The following is an 18,978-nucleotide window of genomic DNA, read 5'->3' as shown; positions in this document are numbered from 1 at the left end:
TTTAGCTAGTCTGTGTATCTTGGAAATCACAAATTCTATCAATGAGAGACTATTTCTAATATTCATTATGATGACTAACCACTAATTTCAACAATGAAAATTCAAATTTTTGACATTTGTTATATTAAATAGAATGAACTTTGGTCTTATTAGAGATAAGATGGAGAAATGTACTTAGTACCTATCTCTATAGAGAGTCTTCCTAACGAGATCTCTAGCTGCCATCCTGGAGTGGGCATTTTGATGGGGCAACTGACTGCACCTCAAGTGCATTTAACCTAACCCATTCATAATATCATACGGTCTATGGTAAAGAATTTTAGGTATAGATGCAGACATCATCATGATAGTATTTACAAAGGATATATAGTATGCCAGCTATGTCCCCCCTCCCTTAACACATGAGAATTATTATCCTTGTTTTACTGATGTAGAAAATGAAATTCAGAGAGATTATATCACTTTGCACAGGTCAAAAGCGGGGAAATGGCACAGTCAAGATTTGAATACAAGTCCAGACCATTTCTATCATATTAGGATGACCATAACTTCTGGTTTGCCTGTAAAAGTCTTGATTTACAGCATTGTCTTATTATCCTGTCCCATTAGTGCCCCCTTTCATTTTCAAAAATGTCCCAATTTAAATAATAACATATAATCACCCAAACTGTTATTACATGGCCTCCAAAGTCCAGGGACCTCAATCCCCTAACTATGTCAGATTCTCTCAGATATATGAACACACCACAGCAGGTGCTCCTGGTCTGGCTTTTTCTTTCCCCATCATACTATTTCGAATAAAAGGGAGAAAAAACAGCATAATTAGGTGGCACAAATTTGGGAAAAGAAAACCCTGCTAACAGGAAATACAACTCTCCTCCTTTACTAAGAAAGGTGTAATAATGAGTCACCAAGAAACTGGACGGACTAAAGTAACTGATTATAAAATGTGGTAAAAATTATACGAAGAATAAGGCCATTATTGAAATTAAGCTGTATTTTCAACCGTGTTTGCCCAAGAACATTCATATTGACTAAATTTGGTGTCTGTTTTGTCTGTTTCCATTTATCCTTACTAAGAGAGAAAAAAATTACACCCAATTTTTACCACTTTAGGTATAATATAAAAATCATACCTTTGTTTACAAACTTTCAGCTATAAAATAAATGTTATGGGGATGTAATGTACAACATGGTGACTATAGTTAATACTGTATTTCATATTTGAAAATTGCTAAGAGAGTAGATCTTAAAAGTTCTCATCACAAGGAAAAAATTTTGTAACTGTATGGTGACGGATGTTAACTAGACTTGTGGTGATTGTTTTGCAATATATACAAATATCAAAGCATTATGCTGTCACTTGAAACTAATGCTATGTATCAATTATACCTCAACACGCGCACACACACGCACACACACACACAAACACACACACACACACACCCCCCACACACCCCCCTTCAGTATAGAATTAGATTTACCTCAGTTGTAGGAACTAGAAAGCACTTCTCTAGAATTCCTTGAAAATTTACTCAAAGAGCATTTCTTCTCTAAGCAATACTAAAATCCCTTACCCTGCCATGAGCCTTTCTTACAATGATAACTACAGCTGTCTGTGGATGTATGTGGGTTGAGAAACGCGGACCTTTGCTCCTCTGTGGGTTTCCCACGCAAGAGACATATCGCCACGTGACCCAGTAGTGAGCGGGCCTCCAGAAGTAAGAAGCGCTCTTGTGTGAGGCAGAGACAGCCCTCTGTCACTCATCATCCCATGACTGGGTTGACTCTCAGAGGCTATTGTTTCATTGTTTCTCCTGGTCCCCTCTCTGAAGTGTACTATTCTCTGTAGCTTCTGCTGCGAGGTTAAGCTGCAGCCACAGCCTCTTTCCACCTCTGACGTTGCCTGAAGTCTTGCCAGCAGTGGGCTGGCAGCAGTGGCTGACTGAGAACTTTCTAGGTAGCCAACAAAGCCATCTAGACAACCTGGAATTCCCTGATTAATTCTTTGCATTTTGCCCTAGGTTTCGGTAGATCCAGTCTCTTTCTTTAAATTCTAGGACGCTTTTGGGGGTCAAGAGTGGGGAGGACTGGAGGAGAAGACAACCGCACAGTAAAATCTGTTACTTTGGGAGGGGAAATAAGTCTTTTGAGTAGGGAATGCTATAAAGGATAGAATACGGTTTGTGTGAAATTTACACCTATTTGATTAATAATAAAATGTTTTAACTCTTACCTACGTCTTAAAAATACCCACTAGGCATTTGCAGTGTCATGGTCAAGGTGGGGGGGTCCTGGGAGTGTTTCGAGCGGGAAGATAGGAGAGATTTTGTCTATCTCATATTTCGCAAAGAAGAAAATCTCACTCTTTCCTAATCTAATACATGATCATGATTCCCAGCCCCGCCTCTTCTTTTGCTGGGATTTTAAGAAAATGATGGCTAGTGTCTGATGAATTCGAACACTATTCTGTGTGTATTGCGTGTATACATTATTTTTTTGTCCTTTTAACAGTTCTGTGAAGTAAGTACTATCACAATTCGCATTTTCCAGATGAGGAAAGTGAGACACCAAGAGGCCCTCGGCGAGTCATTGAATGGCAAAGCCAGGTTTCAAACGCACGCAGTCTGGTCCTGGAAGCAGCATTCAACCAGCCAGTACTTTGCCTCATGAATAAGCTTCTAAAATGGGTTAGCATGTTCCCTGCTGCCTTAAGGTACTAAAACAAACATCTGTAACTTGCTTAATTGTTCAGTATGCAGCTCTCACATTGGAAAACACAACAAACTTTATAACACCAATTGTAACACAATTTCCTTCACTTATAGGACATTCGATATTATCTTTAAATGGGCTTTTTGATATTGAAAAAGTTCATTGACTTGATATTTACTGTTCCCCTTCCAGATATAAGACACAGAATTAGGTATGCACAGAGTCTATGGGCGGAGCAGGGACGGGGGAGGGGGGGGGAAGCTCTGTAAGATAGAGATGCACACAAATCATTATAAAATGAAGCAAAAATAAGTGCCATCAGAGAAAGACAAATAAAGAGCTAAGGGAGACTTCCCTTGTGGCACAGTGATTAAGAATCCGCCTGCCAATGCAGGGGAAACAGGTTTGATCGCTGCTCCAGGAAGATCCCACATGCCTCAGAGCAACTAAGCCCATGTGCCACAATACTGAGCCTGCACTCTAGAGCCTGAGAGCCACAACTGTTAGCCCATGTGCCACAACTACTGAAGCCTGCACGCCTAGAGCCGGTGCTCCAGGACAAGAGAAGCCACCGCAATGAGAAACCCTCACACCACAACAAAGAGTAGCCCCTGCTCACCACAACAGAGAAAGCCCGTGTGCAGCAACGAAGACCCAATGCAGCCATAAATAAATAAACAAACAAACAAACAAACAAATCTTTAAAAAAAAAAAAACAGCTGGATGTATGGGTCTGGAGAGACCCCAGCTAGATATAAAAGATTGGAGAGTCATCAAGCATCATAGGTAGTAGTTAAAGCCATGGAAAAGTAGTTCTTTGCCTGAGGGGTAAGGACCCATAGAGAGTCACCAGCTGCTTCAGGATGTCCATGTGATCCTAAAATGATATGCTACAAGCCCTCCCCACAGGACGTAGTTCATCACATTCTCCAAGCAATTCGTGACTCCAAAAAGTCTGAGAATGAAGGGTGCAAAGAGAAGGTACAGGAAGAAACAGGGGCTCTCCAACATTTAAGAAGTGGAAGAATAGCAAAGAAAAGATCAGAAAATTTGGAAAGAGTCACAGAAGTCAAAGATGAGAAAGTTTCATGGAGGGAGTGGGCCAGTAATGTCCCATGTGACAGAAAGGTCAAATGAGATAACGACTGAAAGGTCCTTATCTTACTTGCCAATTCCCTCAGGAGTGTTCTATGTGCAGTGGATACTCAGTAAATGTGGACAGGAAAATGATATTCATTAAATCATTTGAGAACAGTGAAAGAAAAATTCATAGAATGATGTGCTAATGGCAGGTTTAATTAGGTGTGCTGTCACATTAACAAATGGAACATAAGAAATTAGACAATTAACATCCTATGAGGCTATCTTTTTTAATTTATTTATTTACTTATTTTATTTATTTATTGGCTGTATTGGGTCTTCGTTGCTGCACACGGGCTTTCTCTAGTTGCTGAAAGTGTGGGCTACTGTTCATTGTGGTGCGCAGGCTCCTCATTGTAGTGGCTTCTCTTGTTGTGGAGCACAGACCTAGGCACGTGGGCTTCAATAGTTGCAGCACATGGGCTCAATAGTTGTGGCTCACGGGCTCTAGAGCACAGGCTCAATAGTTGTGGCACACAGGCTTAGTTGCTCCGTGGCATGTGGAATCTTTCCAGGGCAGGGCTCGAACCTGTGTCCCCTGCATTGGCCGGTGGATTCTTTATCACTGCACCACCTAGGAAGTCCCATGAGGCTATTTTATAAAGCTTCTTTTAAGTGGTGAACTGAATCAGTCTCCCAGATAACTAGAGCCAGCTTTATATGCAGGTAAACAGCCCCTTCCATAGAGTCAATGAAAAGATAATGTCTCTGTATACTTCGTTGTCCCTCCTGCTATATTACAGTGCCTGAAAAACAGATTATTCTGGAAGCATGTGCATGTCAACTGGATTATGTTACCTGGGAGATGGGTTACAAACATTAGCTGGCTAAATTTTTATTAATTTTATTTATTTATTATTTTTTGGAGAACATCATGACTTTTTATTTGCAACCCTTTTAAGTTTATAAAGATTTCATGAGTACTATATCATTTAATACTAAGAGTCGCCCCCCGCCCAAGCAAGTAGTCATAGAAGGCTTTCTTCTAAATTAAAAAAAAAAAAAAAAGTCCGTATGTCTTTTAAGGATATAGTATAGTCTCATATAGTATAAAGATGGTTAAAAATAATAGATAAAAGTTTTGAACATAGTTCGAATGATAGTGGTATTGATGATAAACCCTTTTATTAATTATGAGATAAGCCAAGGGGCTGCAAGAAAGAGATCCCAAATACAGTGATTTATGTAAGATAGAAAGTTGTTTCTCTCTCGAGTAATATTCAGAAGCAGGTGGGTGGTTCAGGCCTGGTGGACAATTCTACTCCATGAAGTCATTCAGGCACTCAGGTTGCTTTTCTGTCCCCTGGTAGGCATCTCAACGGTAGAAGCTGGTTCACCAGCATCACATAAACCTTCCAGCCCCACGAAGGGAAGGGGAGAGAGGAGGGCAAGTAGTTTCCTTCATAAAGGACGTGACCAGGAAGGTGCACACACCACTTAGGCTCACATCTCATTGGAAAGGAGTTATTCAATTGGTCACACTGAGTTGCAAGGAAGGCTGAGATTTTCAACCTCTAACTGGGCAGCTGGGTGCCCAGCTTAAACTCAGGAGATTCTATTACTAGATAGGGGAAGAAGAATAACAAATATTGAGAGACACTTGACAGCCTGTGCCAAATTCTTGCTTTGCTGTTCTTACAGTCATGAGTATACTTATAGATGCAAGTATGAGTTTTTTATATGTTCACGGATTCCTAAAATGGGTTAACTCTGGAAAATCCTGTTTTACTTTTAATTTTGCTTAATGTATATAGTTTGTCAAATCCTGAAGAACAATAAATAAATAATAGAATCTCCTTGAGAGATGTTAAAACATTATTTTGACTGATTCTTGGAGAAATTTTGGTTATGGAGATAGTCCAGCTTATCTTTATGACTTTCCTTATCCTGTCTCATCTGTATAAGATGCATAGAGATGGTGTGTTACTGGAAATACTGCAAAACAGCTTCCCTTGAGAGCACTTAAATCCCGTGGCGAGAAGAGACAGCTAGTAAACAGTGAAAGCTGTAATATCACTAATAGCAGTTGCTCCTGGAATAAAAGAATAAAATAAAAGAATTAAATATAGTAGGATTAACATAAAAGTACTAGAGGGCTGTTATTTACTGTTTCACTTTTCGAGGGTAGATCCTGTTGGAAGTTGATAAGAAAACGTAGTGGTTTGCAAAGTTATTTTATTTACTTAATACTAGGTTTTGGTGAGAAATCAGGTAAATGATGAGAGTAGTCACCCAAGGAAGTGTGAATGCACACCAATTAATCAAAAGTGTTTTCCCAACACTTCCATTCCTCCAGTATGCCAGGAAACTTTGATTTTAGAAACCATTTTTATGCATATATGAAATTTTTTTTCCAGCTCCCAGAAATCTAGTTTGTGATTTCATTAACAGCAAATTTAAGAACCGTGCTGTTCAGCGTGGTAGCCAGTAGCCACATGTGGCTATTGAGCACCTGAAAGGTGGTTAGTCCATAAATGTAAATATATACTGGATTTCAAAGACCTGCTATGAAAAAATAATGTAGACTATATTGATGACTATCGATACTTTTTTAATATTGATTCTATGTTTAAGTGATACTATTTTAAATATATCGGGTTAAATAAAATATATTATGAATACTAATTTGACCTGTTTCTTTTCACTTTTTTAATGTGACTACTAGAAAAATTTTATGTATATTATGATTCATATCATATTTCTATTGAACAGTGCTGATTTAGAAGCTACATGGGGCGGGCGGGGGAGGACAGACAGTCTCTTTTTCCAGGCTTGAATTGACCTAGTCCATGACACATAGTCTTAATCCAAAGGTTAGAGAGTTTTAAACCAACAGCCTCTCCACCCTATACTCTCATACCCCAAATCAAGGCAAGGCCACTGATAATGTATCCCAGAGTCACTGGCCTTGGGTTGAAAATTTTCTAATTTTCATAATGCATAATAATCCTTTCCACGTATGGACAATTCTATCAGAAATCCTTTCTTTACAATAGGAAAAATATTGGCTCTGTGTACTTTCAACTTCTAAGACTTTGTCCTTTAGCATAATTAAAATAAATCTAATCATCTTGCCATAGGAGTTGTCCCGTTTAATTTAATTTAACAAGTGTGAGGTATTATATAATTAACTGTAAACAGTATCATGTCCCCTTCATCTGCCCCAGCTCAAGTCAACTCCTCTTCAGCCCAAACAGAACAATTCCTGTTCCCTTTACTTGTTTGACACATTCTCATTTGTTAACAGAAGTTCTTTTATCAGAATATTCAGTCTCTACAGATACAAGTTTGTGGAGGAAAGTAAGAGTCATTATACGATAAAAATACTAATGAACGGACCTCTTAAAAAAGTTAGTGTGCACTAACTTCATTTTCAGCTTAACAGTTGTGTCTCTAGGACACAATAGTTTCTCCCAAATGGAGTGAGTTAAATACCAAAGGATTGAGAAGCACCATGGGAGAGCTGACAAAGTGTTTCAAAGAATGATTTTTATGGTGGCGTCACAAAATTCATATGATGTGAGTTGTCTCTCATACTATCAAACCATTTTTTTTGGTCAGGAAAATTTTTTTTACAAACAAAAAACAACACCATATTTGTGTGAAATGTTGAAAAACATGGCCCGAATGTTAGATTAATGAATGAATTAGGGAATACCTAGGAATGGAAATTTTATATCCTGGAAAATAGGATGCTGTATTTTCTTTGAAATCTACCACATTTTCTTCCTCAATTCTGCATCCTTTATATTTGAGAAGAAAAATCGCAAATCATTACCCTTTCATCCCTTCACTTTTGCCACCTTCTTGATGTTTTTAAGTACCAGATGATAGCTTATAAGGCCTTTATAAGTGGTTTCAATAGTGGCCTCCAAGAGATATGTTCGTATCCTCACCCCGTAACGTATGAATGTAAGCTAATTTGAATAAAGGGTTTTTGCAGGTGTAATTAAATTAAGGATCTCTGGATTATCTTTGGTGGGTCCTAAAGCCAATGATAAGTGTCTTTAAAGGAAACAGATGCGAAGACACAGAGGAGAAGGCCATGCAAAAACTGAAGCAGAGATTGGAGTTGGGTGTCGTCTACAAGCCGAAGAACACCTGGAGCCACCAGAAGCTGGGAGAGGCAAGAGAGGCTTTGCCCCTACAGCCTTCAGAGTGGGCACTGCGTTGCAGACACCTTGATTTCCAACTTCTGGCTTCCAGAACTGTGAGAAAATAAGCTTCTGTTGCTTTAAGCCACCAAGTTTGAGGAAACTTGTGATGGCAGCCTTAGGACACTAGTATAGCCTTGCTTGTGATAAAAAGCCTTAATCTGTAAACTAGCTGAGGAGAGGGGAAGGAAATAGACAACTTTCAATCTTCACTTTTGACCGAGGTAGCCATTATAGTTTTTCTTGGTATCAAGGTTGGATTGAAGGTATGACATGTCAAATTACTCAGCCCTAAGTAATAATCCCTACTCTGCCATTAGCTTGATAATTTAAGCAAGTTATCTCTTTGGGTCTATGTTTGCCTCTCCCTAAAGTTAAAATAATATTAGATCAGAACATCCCAAACTATCTTGAGGAATTCCCTTTTGAAGGATATAAGTGGGTACACCCCACGGTACCCTTATCCAGAGCCAGGGACTGGGGATGGATAGTGTTCTGTAGTCAAATAAATTTAGGAAGCTCTGGGCCAGATGTCTGCTCTGTCACCTCACCCCCTGGCTATAGCTGATTTGGGCCAGGTGTAAGCAACCAAGCAAACTGGGCCCAGAAATTATAGTCTTTGCGGGTTCCTAGAAATGGGGATAAACAAACTCAGGGACTCAGTCACAGTACAGAAAAGTGGAGAAAGCTACTCTGCAGATAGATGATGATTGAGCAGATAAGCATAGAAGCAAAAATGGGAGACCAGGTGGCCTCAGAGATGGGAAAGATGGAGAAATTATCTCTTGATTGATCTGGGGTTCTTTAGTTCCAGTGAGATGCTTCTATAACCATAAAGTCAACTCTCTTCATTTTGCTTACATAGTTTGAGTAGGATTTTGTTACTTGCACCCAAAATAACCTTTACCAAGACAGGAAGATTAGCACTTGGTAACCAATATCTTATTGGTGCATCTAAAATACTACAGAGAGAAAAGGTACTGCAAAACAAATCCTCACTAAGGGCCTACGCATGGGAATTAAAGTTCCAAATGAATAAAGAGGAGAAGAAAGCAAGTTTTACATACTTCACAGTTAACTTCATCACTTACATCTTAGCACTAATTCAGTTAGCAAAAGGTAAGCATAAAATTTAATGCATAATCCTTGTTCTCAGGGGTTTTACTATAATACTGCTGATTCCAAACTAATATTAATCACAATAGGTTCTCAGTGGCAGCTGTGTGTAATTGATAAAGGGTCACCAGTTTTAATTAAGTGGAATAAGGTTACTGCTTCCATGATAACTATTATATAACTAGAATTGAAAAAAACTTTCATTTAAAGGAGTGTCTCTACAAATTTTTTGGGTTTACTAAATTTTGAAGAGGGATTATGAGATTATCTTTTTCATGGAGATGTATTTAAAATCGTTTGTGTCCATGTGTTTCATCTCATCTCTTTAATGGAATCTAGCAACGTTATCTTCAGGCATTTTTCACCCAGTGAAAGTTTCCATCTATGGTTTTGATCTGGAAACTCTTATTTTTCAAAGAATCAGAAAGGACACGGTTATACACCAAAGGATATTCAGATGAAAACTTTAAAACTCAGCAGGATTTTCAGACTTCAAATGACCATATGTTGTGTTTTTCATAGCTTGTCATGTTGTGCTTTAATGAGTGACCTCTTTCGTATTTGTAATTTCTTAAGGCATATCAGGCAAGCGGTAATAGGCTTAAATAAATTCTTTCATGTAAGACCGCTTGGGGGATTCCTCAGTAATACATGGCTGAAAATAGAACCTAGGCATTCCTAACTTCGCACTGGGCAGTCTGTCAGATCTTGCCATGCCCAGGTGCCTGGTTCTTCGTGGTAGGAAGAAAGTGCCAGCAAGGTGGTCTGGCAGATGCCAGGGCATCACCGTAGGAATTCCGATGAAGAAACTTTGAGTCAAGGTCAGAACTTCAAAACAAGCAGCAGAGCCCTTCAGAACAGTATTCATCAAATGGTGATTGTAGGGACCAATTTTAACTTGGCAAAGGTTTCTAGCGACTTTCTCCCTTTTGCATATATATCATTCCCAGCTGGTTACAGGAGTCAACAGGCTTAAGACTAGGAGTAAATGCACTCAAAGAATTCCTTAACAGGATTCTAGGAAAACAGAACATTTTTGCTGAATTTAAGATATTTCAGACCATATTTTTCTGATTTTGACAGTAAGACATGTTCATTTTTTAACATGAGGGGGAGAAGGGAGGAGGATATAAAAGACAATAGTAACCATTTAAAATCTCTGTAATCATAATAATTATATTTTAGATTATATTTAATCTCCTTGTGATTTTTTTTTTAAACTCAAAACCATGGCTAAGGCTTTCCTACATTGTTGCAAACTATTTATAAATAATTCTTTTCAAGGATGGTACACCTAGATATATTGAAAATAAAATAGCTCAGCAGAAAGATTTAAAAGGCTCTTCTCGATGTCCTGAAGTTCAATGCAGCTATGAGTTTGGAAACCTGCAGGTGAAGACAGTTCTTTCTCCTCTCTCTTCTTCCTGCAGTTTAAATGGAGACTCAGAGTCCATTTTATTAGATGAGTGATGTAGGCTGTACCTTGTTGTAGAGCTTCTTGCAGGGATGATGACATTCATCTCCTACATGTGCTCATGGTGTGGAAGTCATTGCTGGACACAAGTCACATTTCTCCATGATGGTCTCAGGCACCATATCCATGATGTAGTCTTAGCTCATGTTGGTAAGGCTCTGGTTGTAAACATAATTTTTAATGACTGTTCTATCATTCCAGATTCTTGGTTGCAAATAACACTCTACCTAATTAAATTAATTAATTTAAATTTTAAATCAACGTGAATATGTTCATCTCCTGGGGGGGCCCAAGAATCAGGCTTGAGGAATATACAGCTCAAATTAGTGCACCAGGATGCTTCAGGAATGTAACCGCACCACTGACCTTGGAGGTGGAACACTGCTGCTGGCCCCTCTGTCGCTGCCCCTCTGAGAGCTGGTTATCTCTCTGCCTCAACCCACCACCCTCAGCAGAATGGATTTTTTCATGAACACCTCTTTCTTCTTACCACTATTTTGAATTGAAATTTTGTAAGAGCGAATCTGACTAAAGGAACGTACAACACATACCCATGCCCTAACTGTGAGGGAAAGTGGAAAAACAAGTTGGTGACTTCTAATTTAGGAACCGAGGCATTTTACCCATATGTTAAGGCTCTTTATGAGATACTGGCAGAAAAAAAGTGTAACAAAATCCAAAACAACTGTGTAATGCTTTATTGTATAAATGTTTCATAATATATATGTATTTTTTAAATTATTTATTTATTGGCTGCGTTGGGTGTTCATTGCTGTGCACAGTCTTTCTCTAGTTTCAGAGAGTGGGGCTACTCTTCCTTGCGGTGCGTGGGCTTCTCATTGCAGTGGCTTCTCTTGTTGCAGAGCATGGGCTCTAGGCACGTGGGTTTCAGTAGTTGTGGCACATGGGCTCAATAGTTGTGGCTCAAGGGCTCTAGGGCTCAGGCTCAGTAGTTGTAGCACACGGAAGATCCACATGTTGCTCTGCAGCATGTGGGATCTTCCCGGACCAGGGCTGGAACCATGTCCCCTGCATTGGCAGGCAGATTCTTAACCACTGTGCCACCAGGGAAGCCCTCATAATATATTTAATAATTACTTTATTGTTGAAAATTTGGGCCACTTAAGAAAATATATTTTTTAGTCATTGAGGTATAATTTACATACGACTAAAATCTGCCCTTTTCACTGTAGTTTTATGAGTATTGATCAATGCATAAAGTCATGAAGCAACCACCATAATTAAGATAGAGAATAGTTTCATCACCCTCCAAAATCCCCTCACATGCCTCACAGTCAGTCCCTGCCACTGCCCCCACCTGCAGGTAACCAATGATCTATTTTATCCTTATAGTTTTTCCTTTCCCAGATTATAATATAAAGGGAATCATACAGTGTGTATCCTTTTCTCACTCTGCCTAATTATTTTGAGACTCATCTGTGTTATTGTGTATGTCAGTAGAGCATTCCTTTTTATTGTTGAATAGTAGTCTATCATATGGATGTACCAGTTTGTTTATCCATTCATCAGCTGAAGGACATTTGGGTTGTTTTCCAGTTTTTGATAATTATTAATACAGCAACTATAGACATTGGCATACAGGTTTTTGTGTGACCAAGAGTTTTTATTTCTCTTCAGTAAACACCTAGGAATAGAATTACTGGGTCATATGGTAACGGTATGTTTAACTTTGTAAGAAACTGCCAAACTTTTCTAAAGTATACGCATCCCTTTTTGCATTCCCACCAGCAGTGTATGAGAATTCTAGCTGCATCCTCTCCAGAACTCAGTCTTGTTTTCATTTTAGCTATGCTAATGTGTGTTAAAAATAATATTGATGCTAATCTTTGATGAAATCCCAGGACAGAAAATAAATACAACATGGGAACCCCAGTGAAAAGTCATTCTCTTTTTTTTCCCTTCTTCCCCTTTACTTGACTATTCTTGCTCCCCATTAAACTTTCTTATAATAGTTCATCTCCTTGGGGACAGGAAGTAAAATATGAAGTAGACACCCAAAGAGTTAGGTGAATTAGTAGTAGCTGGTTACCCAGCCAACCCAAAAAACATTCCACATGAGAGAAGCTCTTAGGAAAGAGCCAGAAGACCTGTCTTGTACAGTATTTTTATTTATCAAAAGCCCTTAGAATTTTAAAGGACAGATACCCTTGCACATGGAAGAGAAGAAATAAAAGCCACCTGGAAGTCCAAAAATGTGCACTTTCTCCCTTGAGCCTGTTGTAACTCTAGATATTCTTTTAATTTCTCTAGCTTCTAGATTTGTCTTTTGTATTGAATCTGCTCATCTAGGTTGTGGTTTGGCTCAGTTCCTGGCTTCCGCCCCATTATTTATCCATCGTCCTGCACCTCTTGAACAATCCCTTAGTACCACACTCACTAACTTCCTTGGCTTCAGACCTGCTAATGTCAGCATTTAGACATTTGGTATTGGCTTCGGACCCAGCCATATCTTTCAGTTTCCACCCAACCCTTGCCTGAATGCTTGGGACTTAACATTATTGATGACTTGGATTGTAGCTGAGTGAGGTTCTGAACTTAGTTTTAAAACTCAGCTGCACAAGCACAAGATGGGAAGTCATGAATTAGTTCTGCCACATATGGAAATGACATAGGTTTAAGCAGGCTACTTTCATGTGAGTCATTGGAGTGGTGTAGTCAGTAGGACTGCCAAAAATAACTGAATGTGGCCTGAAGCTTCATTACCAGACACAGAGTGAATTGGTCAAAGGGGACATGATCTCACTTTACACCACCAGTCAGACCACACTTGGAACATCAGGTTCAGTTTTGGGTCACACACTCTAAGGCAGACAAAGACAAACAAATGCATCCACCTTCACCTCCCATCACAGTCTGGTTTCTATCTTACCAAGGTGCTGGTGACTTTTTTGGGAGCCAGTGGACACATTTCGTGCCTTATCCTACTTGACCTTGCTGCAGTGTTTAACACATGGACCTCTCCTTCCGTCCTCAAATTGTCTTCTCCTTCGGCTGCTTGTCATTATACCCTTTTACTTTTTTTTACCACTTATCTGACCATGACGTTTTCTCCTCCTGCTCTACAAATAGGGATGTTCCTTAAGTTTCCTAGCCCATGTCTATAAATTCTCCGAGGGAGATCCTCTCCATTTCTGTAGTTTAATTACCAAATATATGCCATTGACTGACTCCCAGATCCCCATTTCTAGCCTTGGTTTTTTTTTTTTTTTTGAACTCTTGTTCTATATATCCGTTTTTCTTGGTAAAAACTTTTGGTCAATAAATGCCCAGAAGTCAACAAACGTTCCCTCAGGAGAATGATAAAATAGGAGAATGATAAAAAGGAGGTAGATCTCCAAAAGTAGGACAAATCTAGCGGAGAGGATTTGCAGTCTGAGAGCCCTTCTAGATATGTAACCATTGAAGCACTTGCTTTGCCTGAATCACATTCTGGGAAGAGGTGCTTTCTTGCGGGAATGGGTTCATGATGGCCTTCTCTATGCTGGGGTTAGAAGTGGAGGGGGAACTTGATGAGACCCACCTTTAGAAAAAAATGTAGTGCCCTGACAACCAACCAGTCTTCCTTTTGCCTACTCAAAAGGATTTAAAAACAGTAGACCCAGGAACTTAAATCGAAGGGCTTAACTTTTTTGTAACTTCTAGAGTTTTTATTATTTTTATTTCATGTATCTTCCCTCGGTGCTTGAAAGCAAAAACTTTACCTTAAAAAAAAATGCTGTTTGCTTCCCTTTGGAGATAACAAGGAAGGGAGGAAGCGACAAAAATGTGCCTTACTGGGCTTGGCTAGGAGAGAGAAGATTTTCGAGAGAAAGGGTGCTAGGCTATGAGGTAGAGGCTCTTGAGGAAGAAGGGGGAGTTCTGAGGGGCCTGCTTGAAGGAAGAAAGGAAAACACAAGGAACTAGTTTGTAATTGAGTTGCAAAAAGACTCAACAGGACTTCACTGGTGGCACAGTGGTTAAGAATCCACCTTCCAATTCAGGGGACACAGGTTCGATCCCTGGGCTGGGAAGATCCCACATGCTGTGGAGCAACTAAGCCCCAGTACCACAACTACTGAGCCTGCCCTCTAGAGCCCGCAAATCACAACTACTGAAGCCCACGTGCCTGGAGCCCATGCTCTGCACCAAGAGAAGCCACTGCAAGGAGTAGCCCTCACTCCACAATGAAGAGTAGCCCCTGCTCGCCGCAACTAGAGAAAGACTATGCGCAGCAACAAAGACCTAATGCAGCCTAAAAATAAATAAATAAATTTATTTAAAAAAAAGCGTAAAGGAACTCAAAGCTGTATGACACAAAAAGAGACGAATTGAGGAATATTTAGTCTGGAAAAGAGATCTGAGTTGTTTGGAGATGTTTGAAATCTGTCAGGAGTGAAAGAGCTTAGAATGTTGTTTATTTCCCTGATGGACAAAATTGGACCCATGGGATGGAAATTATAGTTGAGGATGGTGGCAGAGGAGGAGTGGAGCATGAGAGTAATATTTTTGCTCTCCAACCATCAGAGCTGTCTGAAAACAAAACGATCTCCTTTGGGAGATAGCAAGTTCCCCATCCCTGGAGGATGACCAACTAGCAGGAGGTTTTAAAGGGAAATGCAAGCACTACGGATGCATTTGCACTTGATAAACATAGGGTATCTTCCAACCCTGCGAGTCTATGAGTCTATGAATATATTGAGTATCTAGGCATGCAGGGAAAACTCCCTCTCTTCTAAAAGTTAGGAATGGAAACACATGAGAAATCATTAAAAATTTCTTGGCTATACGTGATTAAGTGCCAAAATCAACGTTGTCAGCATAAAATCCAAAGGAATTCAGGGAAAGAAGGCTTGAAACGATGCAGGGAGCAGAATGTGAACCCTAATGTGGTCCTTTGTGTTGGACAGACAAGAAAAGAGAGGACATTCTTGGTGAGATGGCATTCTATCTACAAGATGTGAAGGAAAATTGTTGTAAGCCCCCAAACCTTTTATTCAACCTTCATTAAAATTTTAAAAGAAAACATGGGTCACTAGGTACAACAATATTCTAGCAAGAAAGCTGGAAGGGCAAAATCTGATACAGTGCTTTTAAAATGTTATATCATAGGGTCCATATTTTAACAGAAAAAGGAGAGGGATTAAGAATATTTACAAATCAGTTACCTTACAGTTACAAAGAATATAGAATATTAACCAGATAGGATAAACTTTTAAGTAAGATTTTTCCTTACTTAATTGTTTTGTGGCAGGAAATAGTTTCTAGCAGGTTTACAATTTTTGTTTTATTTTCCTTTTGAGAAGGGAAAAGAGCTTTCTTTCAGAAGTAGGTGTGTATTTATAATTACTCCCAAGGACTGTAACCTTTCCTGAAGACTACCATTATTTGCTATAGAAAACTACATCTGTTACTGGCGTGTTTGTTGTAAAGAATGATGCTTGTCTATATGAAGTTATATACTGTTTATCACAGGTCAAATTTTCTCACTCTCCTGAGGTAATAAGCATGTTGATCATGACCAATGACCTTGTTATAATTAATCTAAGCAGTATATAAAGTATATATTCTAAGATGAGGGGGATCTCTTTTAGACCTTTCTTCTTACAAGGTTGACAATTTAAAAAAATACTTTTAAATAGGAGACTCATTTTCCAAACTAATGCAAAAATCAAGATTCTTTGATAGATCAAAGGAGTAGAGCTGGAAATGACTGTGTTTTGTTCATCTAATGGAGAGTGGGGCTAGAGCAGCACATAGACATTGGGGGAGAATGTGAAAGGGACCAGCGTTCTGTGTGAGTGTTTATAGTTAGTACGGTACAGAGGCGAGAGTACCATTTTAGAATCAAACAGGAGTCATCTGAATCCTGGTGAGGCAGGCTGATTGCATCGATGCCCCAGTTAATGGCTTCCCTGAACTCATGCCCAGTGCAGTGGATGACTTTGCAGCTCTTCCATCCCTGAATCTCACCCAGCCTTGTGACTTGCTTTGGCCAATAGAATATGGCAGAAGTGATGTGCCAGTTCTGAGTCCAGGTCTCAAGAAGCTTTCTGCCTCTCTCTCTCTCTTTCCTTCTCTCCCTCTCTCTTCTTGGCTCCTGCAACAGAAGCGAGCCTGAACCGGCTTGCTGAAAGATGAGAGACCACATGGAGTAGTTTTGTCCCAGCAATGGATAGGTTACACCAACATACAGCCAGCCACCTCCCACACACGTTGAGAGAGCCAGCCAGAATGAGAAGAGCTGTCTACCTGGTGTGTGACCTGTAGCCTTCTGAGCAATAATTAATGCTTACTGTTTTAAACCACTGAGTTTTGGAGTGGTTTTCTTTTGTAGCGATTGCTAAATGATACACCTGGTTCAACTAGTTACTAGCTGTGTAAACTTCAGAAGCTGCTTAATTCCTTCAAGCCTCATTTTACTCATTGTGCTTAACGCACATTGTCTCTTTTAATCCTGACAGCAACCTTGTGATGTGGGTGGTGTTATTCCCATTTTACAAACAAACTAATTCTTATAAAGGTTAAGCGATGAGCCCAAAATCACTCAATGAGTTGACAGCCATACAATTTTCTCACAAAGGATCTCAAAGAGATTAAACCAAGTTTGTAAGCAAACTTAGTGAAGAATTCTAAACTGTGATCTGAAAGGTGGAAAAGCTCATTAATATTAAGAGTATTTCCTTCCGTGGAATAACTGAAAATTTCAGCGCAGACAAGATAACCCACAAACTGAATGCAGTGCCGGCAGGGGCTGGTTGTTACGTTCACCTCTCTCTTCCCAGGGTTTGGCATGTTAGTAGATATCAATAAATATTTTTTGAAAAAAATTAATCCATGAATGAATCCTGACGGTACGTGGAAAACATCATTCACTCTAAAACCTGAATCAAAACTTCAGGTTCAAAACTTGAAGCCTCCAGCAGACAGAGATGAAAATACCTTCACTTTCCCTCACATGATCCCTCTCAAACTGATGTACAAGAAAAACTGTCCCCCACAGGATTCAGGCAGCAGCACAGAACAGGGTGGGGCAGGGAGTGCAGGTGCTGGAGGCTTACCAGGGGACGTCAGCTCTTAGCTTCAAAATCCCCCCAATGCCTTGTAGAAATTCTCCAACACATAAATCCAATTTCCTACCCCAACAATTCCACTTGGAACTGCTAATACAAAGAGAGCGCTCACCACTACATATGCATCCCCCTTTGTGTAGGGACCAGCGTGGGAAAAACACAACTGGAGCTGCAGAAGGTCTGGAACAGCATCCACAGAGGACTCAAGGTTCCTGGAAATAGTGTGTGCAGACCGATAGAAAGCGATCTTGATAAAAATTTTCTTCAGGATATCTGTATGCAGCTGGATCTTGGATTTTAGTTCATGACAGAGAAGAAATAAAAGAGGCAAGAAACAAAGGGCGAACTTAATAGGTTCAACAATCAAACCTGCAATTTCTTGAGACGAGTTCTCAGTTGCCACTTCTGCTGCCAGAACCCTTCTTCCTCTTCTTGCAGAACCACCATTTGCTTCTCAGTTTTCCCTACTGGACTGAATTCCCTAAAATCAGGGACCACATCTTCTTCCCTGCTCCTTGCCCATCCTCAAGAGGAGGGCTTGCTAGAAGGAAGATGCTGTCCATCAATTCTCAGGCATTTGCTCATGCTTCACAGACTTGGGTGCCAGGCAGTGGTAAACTTCTTAATCTTTTTTGCATTGTTGACCTCATAGGCACCTCAGGAAAATCCAGTGGAGGCTGCTGTACTGAAAACTAGGAGGTGGCTCATAGTAGCTAGTTTGATTTTAGGGCAACTTGGCTCTGATTCTCCCTCCCAGAGGGATGGGTGTGCAAAAACCCATGATCAAATCCCATCACTAAAAGAGAACTATCTAAGTAGACTGGGGGTGGGTAAACTTCCCAGCATCACAGATTCTTATTATGTGCTAAGGGATCACCAGCTATATCTCCACTTGTCTCTTACATCTGGGATTAGGGATATTTATTTATTCATTCAACACTTCTTGAGCACTTGCTATATGCAGGGACCTATGCTCCGCTAATGATTCAAAGATTAAAGGCAGGGTCCCTGCCCCAAGGCACAGGACAGGTAGATGACTGCAGCAATGAGAGAGGATGACCAGAAGTGGACAAGTGCATTTGGCAGAGAGTTCAGCAAAGTGTTATTGGGGATGGGAGCGGGATGGGGAAACTGGCCTGACTTGTTCTCTTACAGGAAAAGTGGGAATTGGCCAGATGGAGAAGGGAGAGACAGATATTCTTGACAAAGGGGAGATGATGGCAAAGGTTGAGAGGTGTTCAAACAGGAGTGCCTCGAAGCTCGTGAGGAGAGAAGAGCTGTATTTGACCCGCCCCCACTACAGACATCC

Source organism: Hippopotamus amphibius, chromosome 3, assembly GCF_030028045.1.
Source record: "Hippopotamus amphibius kiboko isolate mHipAmp2 chromosome 3, mHipAmp2.hap2, whole genome shotgun sequence".
NCBI lineage: Eukaryota > Metazoa > Chordata > Mammalia > Artiodactyla > Hippopotamidae > Hippopotamus > Hippopotamus amphibius.
This window is presented reverse-complemented; position numbering follows the sequence as displayed.